The sequence below is a fragment of the Anomalospiza imberbis genome, chromosome 1, assembly GCF_031753505.1.
Source record: "Anomalospiza imberbis isolate Cuckoo-Finch-1a 21T00152 chromosome 1, ASM3175350v1, whole genome shotgun sequence".
Classification (NCBI taxonomy): domain Eukaryota; kingdom Metazoa; phylum Chordata; class Aves; order Passeriformes; family Viduidae; genus Anomalospiza; species Anomalospiza imberbis.
In genome coordinates this window covers 20,258,270-20,282,029 of record NC_089681.1, presented here as the reverse complement: position 1 = coordinate 20,282,029, position 23,760 = coordinate 20,258,270, and the positions used below count along the sequence as shown (strand labels likewise).

The window sequence follows — 23,760 nt, the reverse complement described above, 5'->3', positions numbered from 1 at the left end:
AGCAGCATTCTGAACCACTTCCTATGGCATTTTAGATACTTAATAAATAAAAAAAACTGTGTTTGAGTCAAAGTGAAAGCATAGATACAGGGGACCTTGTACTTTCTGTGCTCTCACTGGGGTCCTGCTGCATCATAGCTTTCTATTCCATTATTTCTTAGTGATACTGAGTATTGATACTGATATTGATCATGGCAAAGAGAATATCTGTAAATAAAATTCAGAGATAATGTGTTAGTCTGCTTATACCTTACTGGACTTCTATTTATTTTCATGCAATTACACTCTAAAGAGAATTTGTTTTACATTGCTCTTTCTCATACATCTTAACTCCATACTAGTGCTTAGGGATAATTTGTTAGTGATGCAGCTGTACATTCTACAGAGACTTTTTTTCCCCTTGAAAAACATTTGGATTAGAGATACTGTATTAGTTGTTCAGACCTCTATTTTTATCCTCAATGCCCTTAAACACCTATAGCAACTGTCTTTGAAGGCTCTGTAATTAGCTCCCATAGGCAACTTGAGCTTTTGTTTGAAGCTTCATTTAGGAGAAAAATCCCATGTGAGCCATTGTATTTTTTTTTTAAATTTCATTTTCCACGCTGAGTTAAGAACTGCCGCACATATAATGCTTACATAGCTAAAATAGACATCTCTCACCTTGTCTTGTTACTTGTCTTTATTTTTTTTCTTTGACTAATGACAAGCTCCTCATAGTTATACCTCTTAAGTAAATGTGCCAAAATGGTCCTTGCTTGCTGAAGTATTATTTTTGGGAAGTAAATTTTTAAATGAGATCACACTTTAAATTAATTAGTTAGTCATGTATTCTGCTTGGTAAGGTATTGTTGTAGCCTCCAGCTTAAATGGCCTAATCCTACATAGGAAAAGAAGCTTTAGAATAAAAGTATAATTATATCTTTTTATTCTTTTACTTTTTGGTTGCAGAGTATTTTTTTTTACTTGGCAAGTCCCAGTATAAAGGACAAAAGGTATTAAGCATATTTTATGAAGACATTTTACTTGCCTCACATTATTTTTGAGTACTAAATGGTTGAATATGGGGCACAAGTATGCTAACATTCATGTAACAGAATATAGAATGTAGCAAAGAATAATATTGCATACAGTATAATATTCCATTACCAAAAAGGAGGGGGTTATTCTGTAATGGTATAAAAAGAGGAATTTTAATCAAGTTTTTAGTCTTTGTGGTTTTTTTCCTTCTGTAAATTGCTTTAAAGTGAATTATTACAGTAATTTGAATGAACAAAATGTAAATGCTAAAATTTTAGCTGAAGCTGATGTTATTTTGAGATGAATAGCTGACTAAGGTTGCAGTGAACTGTGAAAGCACAATTGAGAATGCCAAGAATGATCAGAATGCAAAATATTTCAGATTGCATTATACCGTAACTACAAGTTTTTCTTTATTTGGAGTGCCTGGATTATTTGCCCAGCTAATCTGAATATACTGTATTTAAATTAGACTGTACATTACTGAAACATCCTTTGGTCTCTGAACAAAGTTGAATTGTATTACGAGAATGTTCATGTAACATATTTGAAATTTACCATTGAATCATGTACCTGTTCCCAGGAAATGACTTAAGAACCACTGTACATGCTGCAAGTGCTACTAGAAATTAAGCCTTCATTTGTCTTTAAGAAATAATTTGCTCTTAAAATATTCTTTTTCCTTTTTTAGTGTTATTATAAAAGCCTTTCATTTCCAGCAGTTTTACTTAATTTTGATGCAAGGTCCATTTTTTCTTTTTTTTTTTTTCTTTTTTAATGGGCTATAAATATACATTATTCTAGCTTCCATATCTTTTTATGATGAAGGTTAAAAATTAAAGTTCTGTATTTTGATCTTAGCATTAAAAATGAGCTACTATGGAGATTTAATTTTCATTTTGGCTTTAGACTCCCATAAAAATGTGAATTACCTTTGAGATAATATATTTTTTTTCTTACTTTGAAAGTCTACAGGCAAATAATATTGGGGTGTATTTTGATTTAGGATGAGGAAAAGAATGTTTATCTGAGCTGTTTCACAGCTTTCTGAATATTTGCACTTTTAATCCTTATACCTGCTGGGTGTAAAATTAGCTGCTTACATACCTTCCCATTTTATCTTTCAAAATCTAAAAAAATATTTAAATTTGGATTCAAAGGTCTTTGTAAGAATACAAGCTTCAATGTAATTCTTTTGGAGCTAGAGTAGTACCATAATTTCCCAGTGTGAGAGTGTGTTGAAATTGGGGAAGAAGGTACTGCAGTTTGATTGAAGGGTGAAAAGTAAGTAGAAGTTTAACAATTTAAAAACCATGATCAAAGTGATTTGACTTGATGTACATTAGATGACACAAAATTGGTTTTTCCATTGTATCATGCACAAAAAGTTTGCAAGTGATTTGCATATTTTTTTCCTTAGTAAATTTTCAAGGTATTTCTTGTTACTAAATAACTTGAATAAAGAGGAAAAAAAGGTGATTGAGGATGCTTATTAAGGAAAAGATACTTATTAAGGAGAAAATTAGATTTTTGGTAGAGCTGTGAGTGTTATTTGGTATAATCTCAGTAAATAACAGTTGTAGGTGGCAATACAAAAATTGTTCCTTAATAACCATGTATGACTTTCAAGTGTACACTTAAACACTATTTGTTTAGGGGACATTTCTTGTCTCACCAGCTGAGAATCTCTTAGTCAGGAAATGCAGGAGCTCAGATCTCATAGCAAAACAACACAGACTCTATTGAAATGGAGTGAACTCCCATAAGAACATCTTCTTCTCCCTTGCACTGTTTAACTGTGTGTATTTTACAGAGCTCTGCATTTTGACCTTGCGAACATGAGCCAGTTGCTCTGTCAGCTCGCATTAATGCTTAAGCTCAGTAAAATATCTTAATGAAGGCATCCAGCTCAGACCCTGTCAGGGAATGGGGCTTTCAAAGCTGACTGCAAAAGCTCCCTACTCAAGTCAGATGATACTGAACAGTGCCTCAATGTCTCTCAGAAAAATAATGAATATATATTTCACTAGCATTTACTTAAGAAAATTGTCATACTCACCAGCATTTAAAAAGAGCTTTGGCTGGAACTGTTCTGTTGGATTGGCCATTATATTTGGGATAATATTATAGTACTTCAACAAACCATTTAAAAACACATATTGGCAGGAAAATTGCACATTATCTAAAACAATTGACTATTACAGTTTATTTCTTTGAGGGTTTTTTGGCAGGTCATTCTAACACAACAGACTGCAGAAATGTCTTCTCTACTTAACAAAAATTTAGAATTTCCTGTAAAAATTGATGCAATAAGCTTCACTAAATTTTATCTAAACTTCTATCAATAAATTGTCACAGTAATACAGATTGATTCATGAGGTATTGATACACTTCAGGAATATGTATTTTTTTAGCATTCAAGGCAATGTGGACTCACAGCCCAGAAACCCAGCCCTGTTCTGGCCTGCTTCAAAAGAAGTCTGGTTGAGGGAGATGTTCCTGCTCTTCTACTCTGCTCTCACAGAGCACAGTGCTCTCCCACCTAGAGTACTGTGTACAGCTCTGGGATCCTCAGAAAAAGAAACCCATAAACCTGTTCCAGAGGAGAGCCAGAAAGAGAATCAGTGCTCTGCAGAGTTTGCATTAAAAAGAAAAGAAAGGAAAAAAAAAAAAAAAAAGGCTCCAGGGAGCATTTATAGCACTTTCCAGTACTTAAAGGGGGACTACAAGAAAATTGGAGAGGAACTCTATCAGAAAGTGCAATAATAATGGGAGACAATGGTTTTAAACTGAAAGAGGGTAGATTAAGATAAAACAAAAGGAAAAGGAAAATTATGGGAAGGGAACTGAAGCACTGGCACAGGTTGACCAGAGAAGTTGTGGATGCCCCATCCCTGGATGTGTTCAAGGCCAGGCTGAATGGGACTCTGAGCAGCTTGGTCTAGAGGAAGGTGTCTATGACCCTATGATTCATTTTCTGTGTTATTTAAAGCTCTGTAACTTATATAGAATACTAATTTTGACTAAATAAAATGGAATTCTTCTTATATTTGTAGGCAAAGACTGGAGATACTCATAATTCAGGGTTAGAAACTGAAAAATTGACTGAATAATGCAAAATAAATTTATTTAATATTAACTCAAAAATCAGAACCCTCCAAGAACACTATTGATTAAATAATGAATACTCCATTTTTTCAGTTTATGAAACATCTTTAGGCTTAGGCCTTTTCCCAGTAAAATTTTATGAAATTTTGATTAAAATATATAAAAGGATATTTGGCTGTTCAGAATTCATGAACTCTTTTTAATATGAACTAAAAAGATATATTTTAAATTTAAAAACTTTTGCTCAAGGTACATCAATCCTATAACAACTGTTTTATTAGTCCTTTGTTCTTTCCTGACATTTAAATTATTCCATGAAGCCACATATTATATGGAGCCATATAAAGCTCTCTGGGTTATTTTACAAAAGCTCTTTGATACTCTTTTGGAAAATAAGACAAAACCAGCTGAGGCATTATCAATGAAAAAAGGCCCTGCTTTCAGATCTTGCTTTAAACCTGGTGAGGTCGCGGTCAATTCTCTTTTTGTCTCAAAGTTCACATTGGACATTTGAAGGGCAATGTTGTCATCCTGGCTGTTAGTTATTCAGAGAGAGAAAAGAGCATTCATGCCAGATGGTCTCATCCTTTTATCAGATAAGTAATGGTGATAGACAGCATGTGAGTTGGGCAGCGAGAAGAGAAACAAGACGGAGGCAAGAAATATAGATGTCAAAAATATACTTTAAATATTTTGTCTTGTAGAACAATGGAATAGATACCAATGCAGGGCAGGCATCCTTTGCGTCTCAAAAAGCAACATACATGTTGATTCTGGGCTTTACAACATATAAGGGGGCAACACTAGGATAATAGTGATACAAAAATAGACTATATTTTCCTCAGCTTTAATTCTTGTTCTACAAGAGATTTTAAAGTTTTCAAAGACTCTAATTCTGTTTGAAAGATTTCAGAGAAATATCAAGGAATGTAAAAGAGCAGGGTCCAAGGAGACCTGATAGTGGCCTTCAATATATAAATGGACTTATATGAAAGATGGAGAAACACTTTTTTTTAGGGCCTGTAGTTCTAACACAAGAGGCAATTGTTTTAAACCTAAAAAGGGTAGATGGGTCTAAAGGAAAAAAAAATTATGAAGGTGTTTAGGCACTGGAACGGGTTGCCCAGAGATGTCATGGATGCCCCATCTCTGGAAGTGTTCCAGGCCAGGCTGGATGGGGCCCTGAACAACCTGGTCTAGTGGAAGGTGTCACTGCTCATGGCATGGGGATTGGAACTAGAAGATCTCTAAGATCTCTTCTTACCCAAACATTTCTATGTTTCTATCAAATGTTCCCTGTTCTAGCAGTAAATAACCTAGTTATGCAATTGTTATTTCTCAGTGAAAACACCAGCAAAAGGAGACCAAGATGCACAGGGGTTCTATTAAACAAATTATTTTAATATTTTTTAATTTCATGAGAGATTAAAAGTTATGAAAAATTATATAATCATTGGCAGGGTATTGAAAGTAGACTCTTAAATAACATCCAGATCAGGTATGACTATATGTAGTATTACTTGTTTAGTTTTAGATCAATATGTCATTCATCTTAATTCATGATGCAGAAGCTGCATCACACATACCCCACCTACACAGTCCGAAAGTTAAGGACAGGAATATTTTTTCCCTCGTACTCTGATTCTAGTAAAACTTGCTTTTCTTATAAACTTATTTTATCGCTTAGAACATGGCTTTTCTTTTTCTATTTTTCCTGTTTTCTTACATGATTGTTTTGCATTTATTTGTTTAGGATTTTTTTTTGGTGGGGATAGTATAATGCTTTTGGCTTCAGTTTGGATTCTTCTCTTTTGACTTTATAAGTCTACAGTGTAAAAGTCTGTATCTTAATTATGTAGTCTTCCTTTAGAAGGAGATAAATAAGCAAGTCTAGGAAAAAATTATCTCTTTCCATGAAAGAGCTGACATTTATATTCTGTAGGTGCCATTTCTTTCTAGTTAGTTTAAAGGACTGACTGATGTCTAAAGGAGCTTGCTCTGGAGTGCCTAAACTACTGGTTCTTTCCAACAAGGTGAAATCACCTGGACCCTTGGGTCTCGGGTTTCTTTTTTTCCTTTTTGTTTTATGAAAATTTTCATTCTTTTTAATGTAAAAAAGGCACTAGTTCTATTGAAAACAACATTGCTAATGGTTTTAGGCTGCTTTCCTTCTGGATTTACAATTGAGTCTTAGTGACGATGATGATTTCTAGTTTGGGCATCTTAACATGTAAAATTCAGTATCAGTCAAAAGTTTCAATTTCATTTAGAAGTTTTGGAAACTGCCTATTAAATGAATGAGGCTTCATTTTTTTTCTTTCTCCCCACAAAACATCAGCCAAAGAGGTGTAGATATCAGTTCTTAGCCATGACAGTTGTGGTAGTTCATTCAGACCTTACACGATGTGGCAAAATGCAACAGTTTCATAAATGTCAACTTTAGCTTGAAGGTTGTCTCCCTTGGCTCTCCTTATGGAAAGGGTCTCGAGGGGATCATCCAGAGAACCTAAACTAAACTTAGTTTTCTGTTCTGAATTGCCCATTAGAATCTTCTGCCTCCCTCTCCACGGACTGTGGTGGGGAGCTGGGAGAGCAGATTCTCAGACCTGACTTGGAGTGTTTGAATATCCCCAGTACACACACAGAGGGCTCTAATGCTCTGGAGGCACTATAGGTCATTGTACACCCATTAAGGTGTGTGCTGGGAATTAAGGTTCTTGTCCCATATTGTACTGAGAGTTAACCACAGGCTATTTTCTTTGCATCTTTAAAAGCAGTATCACACTGTAGCATGTCAGATGGAGTAAAATCTGTTAATTCCAGGGTGGAATATACTAGATTCATTTTTGTTTTAATGATAGGGGATTTGGTACATGTGTTATTTAGTTTTCTAGTTCTGATTTTTTCTGTATATGCTGAGTTTCAGATAGGAGTTTTCAAATACTCATACACACACTCATTATGTGACAGATCAGGTTTTACTGCTATTGAATGCAGCAAAAATATATTTATTGATTTGCATGACTTTTATCTTGATATTATCTTTATGTAGTCTTGATAATATTAGCCCTAGTATTTATTAATTTTTAGTAGATAAACGTGATTCATTAAAATACCATTATATAGGTACCTCAAAGTAAAAGAAGAAATAAAATCCCTGTGTATTTCTGATGTCATTTGGTAGTAAAATAGAAATTAAATTATTATAAACTGGTAGGATAACAGGGTGAATGCAACATAAGGATCAATGAGCAAAATGGTCCAGAAAATCACTCTTTCTTGTTAGCAATACTGAAATTTAATGTACCTTTGACAGCATCAGTTTTATGTTCAAGTTTAATTTTGTAGGGAATTTGAGAAGAAAGATTTTTTTTGTGACTAACCCTTTCATCACTTTTATGATACAGGTTTATGAAACCCTGAGTTATAAGCTTTCAGTGATGTTTCCCTGTAGCTAATTTTAAACAAGCTTACAGAAGGATATTCAGCATTTCCCCTCTTCTTAATTCTTTTGTTTTGGGAAGGCATTCTCTCTAGAATACAACACAGTGAATCTTTGGGTGATTTGGTATTTTGGGGGCAGGGATTTTTTGTTTGTTTGGCGGTTTTCTGGTTTTATTTGTTTGTTTGTTTTTTACTATTTTAGTGAATTATTTTTAAGGACTATGAACATGCTGGAACTTGAGTCTTTACTTTCTGAACTGGATTGTAGGTTTTAAAACACTTCTCTCTGGGTTTAATACGGACATTTGTGGGATAGTATTCCTTTATAAAGGCTTATAGGCATGCTGCTCATTTTGCCAGAATTGCATGAGTCATTTTTAGATGGACTTGGAGCATCTAGATTCTGCATATCAGGTTACTGTTTGTGAGTCAGCAAAAATGACTTGCTGATGACCTGTCATTTGCCAAAGACGGCGGATGTCAATACCTGTGGTTCCTGGAGGCACCCTGCGCCTGTGGAGGCATGGTGCTTCCTCCCTGCTCACCACTGAGGGATCTCCCAGCTGGATCCTGCAGTGGTCCGAGCTGCAGGACCACACATCGCCCCTCAATCCTCACAGGGAGTAGGGTGTGATCAGTCAGGTACAGCCCCAAGAAATATTGATGGCCTTAAGATTCCATGGTGAGTGCCTGAGGTGTCTGTGCACCAAAGCGCTACATCTCACAGAACTCCAATCACTGTAAGGTAAGTAATTATTCTCTCTTTTCTCTCTTTTGTTCTTTTTTTCTCTTCCCATGGTTATTCCTACAAACAGGCAAACTGATTAAGCCCCTATGTATTCTTTAAAGGGCTTATCTGAAAAAGTGATGGTTGCAAAGCTATCTGTAAAAACAATTTTGAATTGGTCCTTTAGTTTTAAAAATAAACTACTAAGAAGTCTGCCTCTTCTCATGAAATTTTTATAGATCTTCCTGATCTGCAGTGCCTAAACGATGAGTAGATAAATGAAATATTTATTGCATACACAGGTGGAAGAACTAAGTATGCTTTCAAATATCCAGATTTGTTGCATAATTTCTGGTGATTCACAGAAGAGTAAAGATAATAGTTTTCAAAAAAATTCAGTCTCCTTTTGAGGTTTTAAATTCTGTGGTCATCTTACATTTTTTTGAAATATAATGCTTCTAAAGAAGTGACTCAGTACTTTAATTATTGTAGATATTTCTTCTCTTTTGATGTCTGCACTTTGGAAAATAAACAGAAAACAGACTGCTTATGTATTTTCTGTATTTTCCGCTGATGATTTTATTTTCACTGCCTTTCTCTGAGAATTCTGCTGAAAATTTCTGTTTGTACAGGGCACTGAATTCTCTCAGAAAGCCATCTCTGATTAGAGTCTTCTGTTGTTTCTTCACCAGTTAATTACATTTCTTAAGCACAGTCACAAATGTAAACTGAGACACATCACTTTTATGGTTTATTCAGTAGACTGCATTGCATATTTTGTATTGGTTAGCTATGTCCTGTTATTAAAAGAGTCTGTAAAGGAATATGTCTTTGTGATACTAGTGTGCAGTTACATTTTATATATTCAGTGACCCAATATTTTGTAGCATTTCATATGAGCCATAAGAGGAAATGAACAAAGACTAAATGCATGAGTCATTATTTGCTGAAAGGATTTTTTATTCACATTTTTATTGTGCTGCTCAGAGTGAACATGTATGTTTTTTATTTTGCAGGGATTGAAGGTTTTTCCTAGTGGATATCAGAATAAATGTGCAGTTCTCTCCTTTTGCTGTTCTTTCAACTGGAAAGTACAATGCAGCCCCAGCATGTACTCTCCAGTATGAAAAGTATGGAGTTTTAGAGAATATTTAGAGACTAAATGCAATGGTGAATATAAAAAACTGTCTCTGTCTGGAAAAAATCCTAACCCTTGAAAGGTTCAGAAAATACATGCATTAGCAGAATAGAAAATCACCTTGACACTCAGCCAGTTGCTTTATATAATTATCTCACTGTATAATTAATACTGGGGAAAGATAGATAAAAGTAGTTAAATACTTAATGCCAGAGGGATGGAAATTTTAATAAAGTATTAATGCATTTACTGTAAAAAATAATTTTGGTTCTGAATACTAGAAAAATATAATTTACTTGTATTTTGGTGTATTTTCTTTTCTAAGCTGATAAGAAAAGTGGTCCAACCTCATTGTCTTGGAAGCAAGGGATGCTATGGATTTATAGAGATATGATGTGCAGAAACCTCTAATTAATGTATTCACTAAAGTGTGATTTTAAAGAGAGACAAGACATGTAGAAGTTTCTAAGGCTTTTTTACTCTGAGGAGCATACTTCAGGGCCATATTGAACTTTGATAATTGAGAAATTTCCATATAAATGTCTTTGGAAACGTGACAAATGTAGGTGCAATACTCCAAAGTAGATAGAGGAGCATCTCTCCCTCCCACATTTTTGATCCAGCAGTCATTTTATATCTTGCATAATGTCCCCATTAGATCCTGAAAAGAAAAACAGCTGCAGTTTTAACTACAATAGCATAACATGTTTAATTTTACTGTCCTTTGTTTCAAAATGTTTTAGAAGCACTGGTAAATTGTTTTCTATTTCAGAAGTAATGTAATCTGGGATTTAGGAAAAAAGATTTGCATTCTAAAGACATTTACTTGCCATGTTTGATTTTGTATTCACTATGAAAACATAACAGAAATACCTTTTTACTGATCAGTGTGGTAAAATAGCAGTATTATGGTTTATATAAAAGTATAAATCTTAATCTGTATAAGGTGGTCCAGAGAGTTCATAAACATGCACTTATTGAATGCTTTGGTGTTAGCTGTTTAAGGCCTGAAAACTGGTTTACAGTGAAACTGTCTGATGGAATTGTCAACACTCTACTGGTTAAAAGATTTGAAACTTTACTAAACTTATGGCATGATTGCCCATTTTCTCAGCCAGCTTTCGTCACAGTGACAGATCTCAGGATGTCGTTTAAAAACTGGCAATAGCTGTTGGTTGTACCTGGAATTAAAATTAAAGTTACATCTGCTTGGACATCTTTGTCTTTCTAAAATCAGGCTTCCCATCAGTAATTACTTTTAGCCATTTACAATAGAGGCTGAGGTTATCCATATATAATTTTTTTTCTTCTTGACATTCTGCTTTTCATCAGAAAATCTAACCTAGTATGAGATTTTTTTAAATGGATTATTTTTCCATATTTAGAGGGTATGGACTTCTTTAGACGATGCCACATTATTGTTAATAGTGATATCAGTAGGAGATGATCACACATGACAAATGTCAGATTATGCTTTTCTATAAATGCTTCATTTTGAATTTCAACCAATACTTTTATTTTTTGTCTTATTTTTTATCACAACAACAGGAGGGAGAAAATGAAAAGTTTTAGTAAATTTAACTACAATAAACAATCCAATGATACATGGAATAATTATTTCCTGTTGTCAGTTCTCCTTTTGTAAAAATCCTGTCTTAAGTATTGTTAAAATATCTCAAATTCGCTGGATATGACTGAGTAAGTGGACTTGATTTCATAACTTACATTTTAAGTAGGCTTTGAAACTTACTGGTTGCTGATAGTTATCCTGACTGGATAAGTTTTGTGTTATTAACCACCACTACAATATGTGTGACAGGAACATCAGCTTGCAAGGAATAGGTGACTAATTCTTCAAATATGAGACAATGCGCGTTCTGCAGTCACAGAAAACTACTAGTGATACTAGAGTGGTTTTTACTCTTCAGTATAATAAAATCTTAAAAAATGTTTGTTAAAACAGTAGTCTGGATAGAAGAAAAAATTTTGTTTCAACCACTCACTATTTAGATAATTTTTCTATACTGAATATTCACAAAGAATGTTAGAGTTATTAATGTTTTTCTATGTTACAGTTTCTTTGAGAGAAAAAAAATGGGCAATAGTCAGGACTTATTATTTTAAGAAACGTATTTTAAACAGTTTTTCACATAGGTTTCTGATGTTCAGAGTGCTATTTGGCTGGGTTTTATGGACCAGCTATAAAGAGGTTTTAAATCCCCTACAGCAGCATTTCTACTGAGATAAAAGTAATAAGAGGAAAATAGTTTTTCTGGTGAAGATTATCTGTCTTAAAGTAATGGTTTTGGGAAAAAGTCATGAAATATGGACTGAGATGTCAGGCCTTTTTGAGAATCTCAGACTACTTGCTGTAGTAAATTTGTTGATATCAGAACCACTAAATAGGCCTCCAAAAGTAATGAAGAGAATGTCATTTACAGTAGGTGCAGATAATGGTGCACATGTTCTTTGGCTCCTCTTCCTATTTCTTTTTCTACAGCCTCCTCTTTGAAGTTATGCAGATGTATTCTTCGCTCTTTGTTCTGCCTCTCCATTTCTTCTTGTGCTGAAGGCATTGAGGAGTAATCTGTGGTCATATTCTGGCTGCACAGTAGCTTGTGAAGATTGAGTCATATATCCTTCTTATACTTTGCATTTTCCATCTAAATTCCAAATAAAGGTTTTATATTTGCCATGGACTTAACTTATTTTTCATCCAATAATAAAGTAACAAGTTCAGAAGACTGAAGTGTTACTTCTAATCAGAGTATGTGTGTGTTGATGTTCTATGCATCTTAGTTTCCATACCAGACATTATGGGCAATGCACATTGAAACTTCCTCATGCATTTGCAGCATTGGAGGCTTTCCTTAAGTGTTGTGATTTCACCTGAATTGTGTTCATGACTAGGCACCCCTCTGCACAATAATGCATAAGAATGACAAAGATAGCATGTTAAGTTATTTTAGCTGTAAAAGTAATTGTTAGAAATTGGAGAGTAATTATACCATTATTCCTCAGTGTACTACTTACTGTAAGAAAATCACACAGGTCACCTCAAACTAAGAATTCTGGGAATTTTCTAATTTAAATTGCTGTTTTTAATCTTTCTATTTACTTATTATCCACTTCTTATATCAGTGTGTTTCAGTTTTATCCCCCATCATGATCTTGAATGATTGCTTGAGAAAAGCCTGTGTAGTCCTGTTCATATGAAGAGATACCTTTCAATCCAATGCCTGGTTTTTTGTTGTCACCTCAGAATGGGGTGTCAGATGACCCAGGAAGATAGTATGATTTCCAGTAAAAGGGTCTGAAGAGAAATGCTTTCAAAATATACTTTGTTGGAAGGCCCGATTTGCAAACAGATTCTCTGATAGAAGAGATCTGATTCACAGCACTGCATCTGAAAGCTAAATGCCTCTTTGTAAAAAATGGTGTAAGATCATGGAGATCCTGGATCCCTTGTGTTGGTAATGTTGTGGTTTAACCAAGGTCACAAGATACTTTTGATGGCAAAGAACAGGAAAATGTGTGGATTCAGGAAGGCTAACTAAAATATGAAAAGTGTATCTATATAAGGTGGATTTCTTTTAATTTTCTCTTTTGCCACCTTGTATTATGTGTCTCAGTAAGACAGTCAACTACTGGACATAAAAAAAATTAGAAAGTTTAAAAAATGCATGAGCAGAAAACAAGTTTTGCAAAAAAATGTGTGTTCAGGTTGTGTTGCTGGAAGAAGCCTATATTTTGGTCTTGACCACCAAAACAAATGAACTTCTGCATTAGAATATTTGGAGTATTTATGTCTTGGTGTGCTACATAAAACTAGCATAATTATTGTTAGCAGGTAGCTTGACAGCAGAGGGGATCAGGAAAGGAAATCAAGTCTTACTTGAAGCTCCCTTTAATAATCAATGAGCTTAAGAAAGAAGTCCAGAGGATTAATTGTTGCTTGATCTTTGGATGTAATATATATTAAAAACCCTCTCTTAAGCTGGTGCTTCAGCTTGGTCATGGAATCAGGCTATAACACTGCTTTTTCACATGTCCTCATCAAAATCACCTGTTGTTATTCACTTCTGAAGTTTGTTCATGTGAGCATTTTTGTAGGGGTTCCTAGTGCTGATACACGTATCTTAACTTTACTCATGCAGTTGTTCCTGTTTTTGATAAAATAATCACCACAGAGACATTTTCAGGCTAGCTTGCCATAAACAATGAAATATGAAGACTTGTACTCTTTGTTAAACACTATAGTGGAGATTTACTGAAAATTAAAGAGTTTGTGAGTATATATCATAAGGCCCTTTGTGATCTTGAATTCTTAATCTTGGCCACTTCCCTATTTTTTGAGAGACAAAGGGTATGGTTGTTTTTATGTGTGTGTGTGTGCTTTGTTTGCCTTTTTTGTTTTAAGGTGAGGAGTAAATTATTGTTTTGTTGCTAGTCTAAGGCTGATTAGGGGATAAGTTTCTCAGTTAACTCCCTCCTTTCCATTGAGTTCATAGACAAGAAGGTGCCATTGGCAAGAAATGGTGTCGTATTCCAGACCAGAAGATTCTCTGGGGCAATATCCATTCCAAGAAGGAAGAATAAGGGACAAATCATTCCTAATCATCTAAAGCCTAACAAAATTATATTTGAAAACTTGGGAGTGGGAATGATAAGGAACATTTGAAAGCAGGAATATTTCTGAACATGTGTTTAGGCAAGTAAATAAAAAAGAATATCATGATTTGTTCCTGCACAGGTACTTAGCCTGTACTTACATTGAGCAAATTATAGCTCCTGTAGCATGTACAACACCCCTTCTTGTTTCTAACTGGCATTGTTATTACAGAAGATGAAATGAGAGAATTTTAGATTAGAAATATCCTGATTTGCATTTTATATCATGTCCATCTTTCCTAGCACTGTTTTTTTTTTTTTTATTTGATTTCTGTAGGCAGTATTTGTAAAGCTGTAATCTCAATTTACAGTTATTTTTTTCAGATCGCTATTAATGACAATTTCATTATCTTTTTGAGTACAACTTCCTTAGATTAAGAATTTACCTTGATGAGAATCTTTGCCCAATACACCAACTAGTGATCAATACTGGTTGCAACACCTACACCTTCCATATAAAATAATTATTGCAAGCATTTTAGTCCACTTCACTGAAATGCATATGCCTATGTTTTTTTGTAGCTCCCCTGTATTTTTAAGATAATAGCAGTTCCCAGTCCAGGTTCTTGCAGGATTTATAGGCTTCTGTGGTAGTCCCTCTGTTTATACATAATTTGCATAAAATACCAATCATCTCATTGTCTCTATTAAAATCTTTCATGATTTTATTTTATGTGATGAAAATATCCATTATCTTTGAGAATCTGAAACAAAATCTGCAAGTCTAGGTTCTTGTACAAGTTAAAGTCTGTTTTTTAAATCCAGAATTTTTGAACAAAAACTTACAATTTGCAGTCAGTGAGACAGCATGGCTCTTCTAATGGTAGGTTGACCTGACCTGAAGATGTTGAGAAAGAGAGAAAGCAGAATTTTGCTTTAAGTTGAATTAGGAGGAATTAAATAATTGCCAGCTTTTGCCAGCCTTGCAAAGTCCTCAAATATTTTGTTGCACCACCTGCTGGGTCTCAATCTTTGATGATTCTTGACAAAGATTGTTCATAATGTCTGGAAAAACGTTGAATTTCTTGGTTATGAATGAGTTTTTCATGTTAAGTTTCTGTCTTGCAGAAATGTGTGTTATTCCTAACGCCTTTAGAAGTTTGACTTTTTTCTCATATTTCAGTGTAAAAAATTTCCACTTGACATTACCTTAATGCTGAAGCAGATTAGGTGAACCTACCTTGGCACTTGTCTCTGGATGTCTCTGGGTATGTTGCACTGGGAGGAACTATCCTCTCCCAATTAATGCTGGTGAAGTGTAACTTTGTTGCATGTAATTAATGGTCTAGCAGAATAGACATCACAAGGCACAAGAGCAAGTGCAGAATAAACAATCAGCAAGGCAGAGCACTCTTACATCATAAAGCATAAATAAAATTCTTCCCTCTTAGCTTAAAGGAATGAGGAAGAGAAAATATGTCATGATGTTCCTCTATTTTTGAAATGAAATGTGTGTTTTAATATTGTATTTTTATAACATTGAACAGAAAATTCTTCTGCATCAATAATGTCAGCTTTTAGCCTTCACTCTATTGATCAGCAACTGCACCTGAGTTCTCCATTCACAGACAGTTTCTAATGTGTTATTGAAGATGTCGGAACTAGCCAAAAAAAGCGAAAAGGGGCCAAAGAAGTGATGTCCACAGCCACTACCCCAGTGATATCTTTCAGTCCACTTTTCACAAAACTTGGCCTTAGGAAACCTTTTATTTTCTATGAGGTATTGATGGTGATAATTCTCTTAAGAATTTTCCAGTGTTTTAGGTTTTTTTTTTTAATCTGCTGCAAGAATTTTCTAACATGGCTATAATTTTCCACTTCCTTTTCTTCTCTGCCCCTCCATCCACCCTCTACTCCAAATTTCTATGTATTTATGAATCAAACTCAATTCCAACAGAGTAGTGTTGGTTTTTCTCACCTTGCTACAGAACTTGCAGCAGTAGGGAAATGTAATAGTTCTTCAGGTCGTGCTTTTAATAGCATATCATCCATATAAACCAAAATAATCTAATCCATTGTTTTGGGAAATATCTCCCTAATCATGAGGGTAAATGAGCTTGGTGCCACTGTAAGACCAAATAAAAGGAATATAATTTGATTTTTTATTCCTTCTCAGCAAAGTTTCAATCATATCTGGCATTAATCTCATTTCTGTAAAAGCATCCAGGAAGAAGGAAAGTAAACTTCTTGATTGTGGTTATTCTTCTCTCATTTTTATATATGAATCTATTAATATTGTAACTGTTTTGGGTTAGTTCACCTCAATATGCATTTCAAAATTACTATATACCATAAAATATTCTTTGCTAATTGTACAAGTTAGGTCTGTCAAACTATTCATTATGTCCATTTAAATTACAGTAACTAAATTACTGAAACTTGATCATTGTTTTCTGCTCTGTCAACTCAAGCATCTTGAATAATTTTTATAGCCTGGCTCCCCAGCCTGTTATCCAGTTGATCTCATTCTTGACAAGTGCTTCAGTGAGAAAACATTTAACCTTTTGTGTTCGGGTCAACAAGGAAAGTAAAATTTAACTTAAAAAATACTACTGGTCTCCAAAATCTGACAATAGCAGTACTGAGAGAGATGAAGTCATTGTTAATCTCAAAAAGATTTCATGAGTTCACAAAATGCTTTCAAATCATTGCTTTACTTTTTTATTGTTCCATTACTTTTTTCTTGTTCCTTTCTCTGTTGCCTAAGCTGATTGATCGTGCTCTGCTTAAAACTGAGTTACTGAGCGTGTTCTGTGACTTTTGTAATGGACTTGTGTTATCGGAGATGCTGAGAGCCTGTATAATTTGTATAAACCTCTCGGTGTTTGTCAGCTGTTTGCCCTTTGAGTCTAGTTGGTAATGACAGGCCCTCTGGTTATTCTCATACCTTTACTAGAAATCCTGTAATTGATGGAAAAAGTGACCAATGTTATGTCAAAAATCTGCTTATTACACAGCCTGAACTTCAGTCAGAATTTCATCATTTGACTTTGTAGGATCCTGCTGAAAACAAATTTATTTGGTAAAGCAGATGATGTTGGTGACGGGATCTGTAAAACATGAATTAGTTAGGATGTTTATGTACACATGAACTTACAAAATGAGCATTCATTTTTACTGTGGAATATAGAAAGCTGGCATCTTATTTTAGAAGTAAATGTAGAATAACTAAATCTACTTTCATCACAGTAGAATGTAGAATACATTTATGGACTTGTTTATGTTACAAGTTGAAGTTTATTTTAGTTGTTTAAATTTAAATCTCCTTAGATTTCCACACAACTGTCTTGGAAGTAACATAGTCATATATTTCAGTGAATTTTATTCAGTGCTATTTTGTTGCTAGTAGTTCTATAAGGACTATTCAGTATTGTTTTGATTCCTGCTAGAAGTGGTTGCTATTTTCCTCTATGCGGTCTGTACTGTTGTGATCTTAGCCGGGTGCTACCTTTTCATATAGAAGCTGCTAAGCTTTTCACTTCCAAGTGTTCACTTCCACACACTTTCTAGAGTACTTATCTTCCATATGGATTTTTGTAAACATCCATGAATATATTTTCTTCTTTAGAAGGCTTCATATTGAGCTTCTTTTAGGGAAGGCTTGCTCAAGTGCAGACATCTCTAACAGATGATAAGAGAATAAAAGGGGGGGGAATATCTTGAGCTGGTCTCAGCACTGCAGAAAAACAAAGTCATGCTGGTAGAAATACCTACATCAGATATCTGAACTGAGTATCTAAGGATGGTTCTTTGACCTGTTGATGTTTCGAAACCCAGGCTGATATTATCCATGTGAGGTTGTTATTGTATGGTAGTGTGGCAGGAAATTTTTCAGTGTCTCTGAAAACCCAGCAGCACAGACATGGTTTCCATCCTAACCTCCTGCCTGAGGGGCTCTGAACTGAAGGAGCTCTGTCTAGGCAGCCTGACATTTGATCCTGAACATTTCAGTATGTAACAGCTGTGGATTGTGAGCCCACTGCTTAAACTACTGTGAAGGAAGTTCTTTTGCTTAAAAAACATTGTAAAATCAGGTTCTACCAATACATAATATAGTGCTATAGTTTTTACAGAAATACAACTTAATTACCTCTAAGCTTGTGGTCTGCTTCTTTGATAGACTTAGGTGCTACTTTAAAATACAGACATTTAATCCCACCTCACCAGTATGTTGAGAATGACAGTTGAACCAGAAATTTGAAGTTTTCTGTACCAATTACCATGGTAATTTCCAAGAGCTATTGAATGCACCTGTCTCATTCCATAGTGGTCCAGCTGATGTTCCCTAGCAGGAACAGATTTACCCTGACAGCTTGGTCTTGGACAAGCTGGTGCAGACAGCCCATCATTCACTGATGAGCCACCACTGATCTAATTCACAAGATTTAATAATGGGTTTTTGCCTCCTATTACTGAGGAAACTGGACATTTTCACAGCGGTTATTTTATGCTTGCTCTTTTACGGAGGCATCAAAACAGTTCAGTATGATCTATTTCCTCTCTTCCAGACTGAAATATGAATCACAGAGATATTTTAAAACTGAAGCTCATTGTATGATATCACATTTATGTTGTAATTGTGGACACAATGAAGAGAGAGAGAGAAAACAGAATATATATTGAATCTAGTTCATTAATAAAGTTAGAGTTTTAAAAGTTCAACAGTCCTAAATAGCCTCCAGATCTTAATAGGGAAAACAATTCTCAAGTGACAGTTCATGTCACTGATATTTTCTTAGTTTGGTCATTATTGAAATAGCATTATTTTTTATGTAATGGTGATAATTCCCACATAATAATGGAGTGTTTCTTTGGAAGAAAATTCTCCCTGTCATCAAACTTAAAGGTTTCCTTTGAAGAACCAGGATACCCCCAGCTGCTGGTAAAAGCACCTGCTGAACAATCCCTGTCGTAAGAAACTGAAACACTTAAAAAAGATTAGACTCAAAATTGGATGAAATGATGTATAGATGAAGTCTATTATGATACATTCTCTGTGATGGCTGAGCAAATAAACTTTGATGTCAGAATGCCTTTCCTAAGAATCTGAACTCATGATTATTGAGGTGGAGAAAATCTAGGCTTCTGCTAAGTCTTTAGTTTTTCCATGTCATGCTACTTTATCCTAGCTTAAATATATTGCAGTCAGATATGGTTGGTGCTTTATATTAAAGATAATGTATTCATAAGCTAGTTTGCATAGGTAGAAAAAGCTGTGGAAAACTAGAAAAATATGTTTATAATTTATTTAAGGCAAATGAAGACATACATTTGCTTTCTATTATTTTCATATTTTCAACATATTTTGAATGCGAGTTTTGATGGCTGTTTTTGGAAATAATTAGTCCATTGATTTTCAATGGTTTTTTAAAAATATGTAAGAAAAAAATGTTTTCAGTTTTATGGTATGTGTGACACATCAGACTAATATAGATGCCACAACTATTTTAGCCTAATAGTTGAAAATTATGCCAAAATTTGACTTCTTACAAACTAAAGTATAGATATTACATAACTTCATTGGATACCTAGAACATAAAGAAAATGCTGGAACTAGTATCACAAAATATGAAATACTGAACCTGCACAATTTTAAAAATAGTTTAAATGAAATGTCCTGACCAGCCTGTACATTTGTAGGCAATAGTACTGTAGCAAGGCTCTAATCAGCTAAGTACCATAATCCTCCTTATAGGGTAAATTCTTACTTGACCTCCAGCTATATACAGCACATGGTAACAGCATTAAACTGTAACACTCCTCTCATGCTCTCAATAGCTTCCCATTGGGTCAGCTCTCTGACTTGAATTGCTGTTGCAGATACTAAACTTTATTTTTTTCCTAGATGCCTTATATTTTATAAGTGCTTTTTGGGTGAAGGGATATGTAAAATACATATCTAAAAAATTGTGTCTCGAAATTAAGAGACTGTTTGTATGATTTCACTGAACCTAGAGGATTAAATGAAAGCGCTAGTGAGAACAGAAATTGATGTATTCTCATGATCCCGAGGCTTCCAACTTCCCAGATGTGCAGTGGCTGATCAAAAGGTAAAGCAGGGAAGAATGTGTTGTCTGAAAACAATGCCTAATGCTCAGCACTTCTTGTTCTTCTGGGGAATGATTAGGGATATATTTCTTACTTTTAGTAAAAAAATCAAAAACTTTTTCTTGTGCTTCAGATATATGCAAATATTATCTTTAAAAAATATTTTGCTACCCTATAATTTAGTTTCTTAAATTGTATTCTATTTTCTGTGATAAAAATAATTCTTGAAACATTATATTTCTTTTAATAAAAATAGTATATAGAATTTTGAAATGTTATTTTATTTTATATTATTTGTACTTTTTAGTAGCAGTTCAGTATTATATTTACTCATTCTTATGCTAGTGTTTCTGTGACCTACTATTCTTTTAACACCATGTGTTTTAAACTAATTTGAATCCTGCTGTTAGACAGCTGTTAATTGATTCCACCCTTCTGCAAATAGTTTCTGTAGTGTCAGTACTGCTGCAGATAACAAGAATGCCCATTCCTACCAATTATTCTTGAAAACAATCTAATCAATTTGCTATTTAGTAGAGTTTTCATTATTATATTTTTCGAGACAATTTTTTTACTGAAAGAAAAGGTGCAATATTGCTTATCTATTAAGTGGAAATAATTAGAAAAATATTAATTTTGAAAATATTCAGAAGTAGAAATAATGAAAAATCTTGGCATGTTTAACCTATTTGTAAGAGGAAAGCATTCATCAATATATCTGAATGAACATTCAGTAAAATACAGTTGTTTTATTTCTCAGTTTGCAGTTCTCTAAAATCATATTATATGATTTAAGGGCTACTGATTACTTGGGCAAAATAAAGGAGGACAAAATAATTTCTACTGTTAGTCCAGTTTTCCTATCAGTGATGTTTTTGGTTGAAGGACAAAAAACCAAATGTATTACCTAAATATTTGTAGATTGGCAATTGATACTTACAATCACCTCTTTTGTTTATCAGTTTTTTCCATGTTATAACTCTTTTCCTCATATAAATTGAAATGAACCCTGCAATGCTGAATTTTTGCTGAATTACTTGTATAGAATAAAAATTTATTGTTATATATTTCTGTGCAATCATGTCAAGTTCAAAGAAAAAATTGTTATCAGTGATGACTTTATTGTATCAACGTTTTGTTACTACAGATTTCCTTTCATTCTGTTGATACAAGCCTGCAGTCAGTGAATTCTTATTTTCAGATAAAATCTAATAGAGGTCAACATCTGCTCTACCAATCTTACACTTTAGTAAATTTACTGAATTGTAAACTTAATCCATATTCTTTGGAGATATTTAGCTGGAATGTGTTCTAATGCTTCTAAGTATGATTTCTATAAAATAAAATCACAAGGCATGGCTGAAATGAGGATTGAAATATTGTCTCACGTGAGCTTTACCTAGTGAATTCATTAGATATATGAGTGTTAGATGTACATCAGAATAATTTTTTAAAAACCATATTGGTCGAATGCAATAAACACCTTTTCTATTTGTCAAGGTAGGCTGTTTAAATTAACTTGTGAATTGTGCACTGGTTGCTTACATTCTTCATTTTTTTTTTGTGGGGGTGAGAAACTAAGGAGAGGGGAACTGCCAAATCATAAGTTTAATCTAGTATAAAACTAGACAGCATAGAGGAACTGTAAAGAGAGATTTTGATGAAAACTGGAACTGCTTTGAAGTCAAAAAAAACCCCTCCTTTTTCAATGAGGGAGTCATAGCTGCTTTGAAGAATGTGCAAAATGAATTCTCCTGCACAGTATGACTCAGCAAAGGCAGAAGTTTTAAGCGGAGAATGAAGAGGAAATAATTTCCAGCTATCCTCTTAAAACCACTGCCAAATATTTTGCAGATTTTTCAGTCTGGCAAAGGAAGGCTGTGGAAATGGTTTCCTAAATGAGAGAGTAGAACCCACCCTGTGAAAGGCAGGCAGACCCTAAAGTTGCACAGGGAGTTTTCTGGGTTCATTGCACTCATGGGGCTTTGGGTGCATGGTCCAGAGAGTGCCCAGCTCAGCTCCTGGCAGCCTGAGAATGGTGTGGCAAGTGTTTATCTGCTCCCTGTCACCATTGTTTTAAAACAAGTGTCCTGACTGCTTGTTGAATTCAACACATAGAAATACAAAATTTCGGATAGTAGAAGAACTATTCTTAGATGATCACTCAGGGACCAACAAATGCAGTTTCCCTGACAGAAGCCATATAGTAAAGGAGAAAAGAAGCTCTGTTCAGGGTATTTGATGAAGTTTCTAATAAAAAGCCCTGTATCTTGCAAGGCTTTTGTGACAAAGTTCTGGTGAAAAATGTCAATTTTTACCTTCTCTGAATTATTCTTTCATGTATTGAAAGGATCACATTTTGAGTTAAGCAAAATTATTGCTATTATTCTTAATATGTGCAAAATTATTATTAATATGTGCAAGAGAGATATTTTCAGTTTTAATTTTCCATTTAACTTTATTCCTTTATAATTTATAGGAAAAAGAGAACAAAATTTGAAAGTATTGTCTAGCAAAGTATAATTAGGTCTTAGGTCTTACAAGTAGATGGCCAACATTCATTTTCAAGTAGTTGATGGCTCAGGCCCACTGAGACCATTATTTAATTGACCCAAATTATCATTTTTAATTGACCCAAAGCTTCTGATAAATAATACTCTTCAAGTAAATGCATCTTGCTTCAGGTAGACAAATACATTTTTAGAATGATATTTTCATGAACATTTTCCCCAGTTCAAATGTGTATTCTGTTAGTCTGAGAAAAAGATGATCAGCAGGAGGGTCTGATATCTAATTTTGACAGTGATATAAATACTTTACATATTACAAAGTTTTTTAATGTCTCTGCCTTCTGAAATGTGATGGATACTGAATTTTTAAAATATTCTTTTCTACAGTACATTTGGGTCAATTTTCTGAAAACCTAAATCAAAGCAGAAGAGTGTTTTCTCTTTAAAGCAGAATACAAGTGAATGTCAAAGAGTTTCAAGACATTTAGTTCCATTATGGAAATCACAGCCATCAAAGCTGAATAGCTGTCTTATATTCTTCTATGTTATATTTTAAGCACTTAATTCTATTGTGGTGTGGAGGAGTTGAATAATTTAACTTTATGAGCAGGAGTACAGATTACAGTCAAGCTATTTGCTTTTCCGTAATACTAGTGATATATGTAGTGCACTGCAAATAAGGTTTCCATCAGTGCAGGGTTATGGGTTGTGTATTAAAAGACCAATGTCATGTATTAATAAATTATGATAAAAATAAATATACGGTAATTAGTAGTAAAAAATAAATTTAATATTCTGTATCTGAAAAAAAACCATTTATGGAATGTGCCTGACAGAGATTTTTGCAAGGTTTTTTAACTGTAATAGAGATTTTATTTTATGGTTGTTTCAAACAAGTAGCAATCAAAATGGCCTGGAGGATTTTTCAGAAAAAGTGTGATAACCTTTTCAGAAAATGTAGTAATCCTTCTGACAAGAGATATATAGTGCTTAGTTCAGCTGGCAGCTGGAGGGTGCATATCACACCCTTAACTTTCACTTAGCTTTTAAAGTTCCAGGGAAGTCCTGGAAAGGCAGGAGTAGTCATTTTCCAT

The 23,760-nt window shown here is 34.1% G+C and overlaps 1 protein-coding gene across 30 annotated transcripts in view; it reads left to right on the top strand.

Annotated features, from left to right (window-relative positions):
* Window positions 1-23,760, top strand: part of RIMS2 (regulating synaptic membrane exocytosis 2) — a 446,434-nt gene that overhangs the window by 162,785 nt on the left and 259,889 nt on the right. The gene's annotated exons all lie outside the window — the stretch shown is intronic.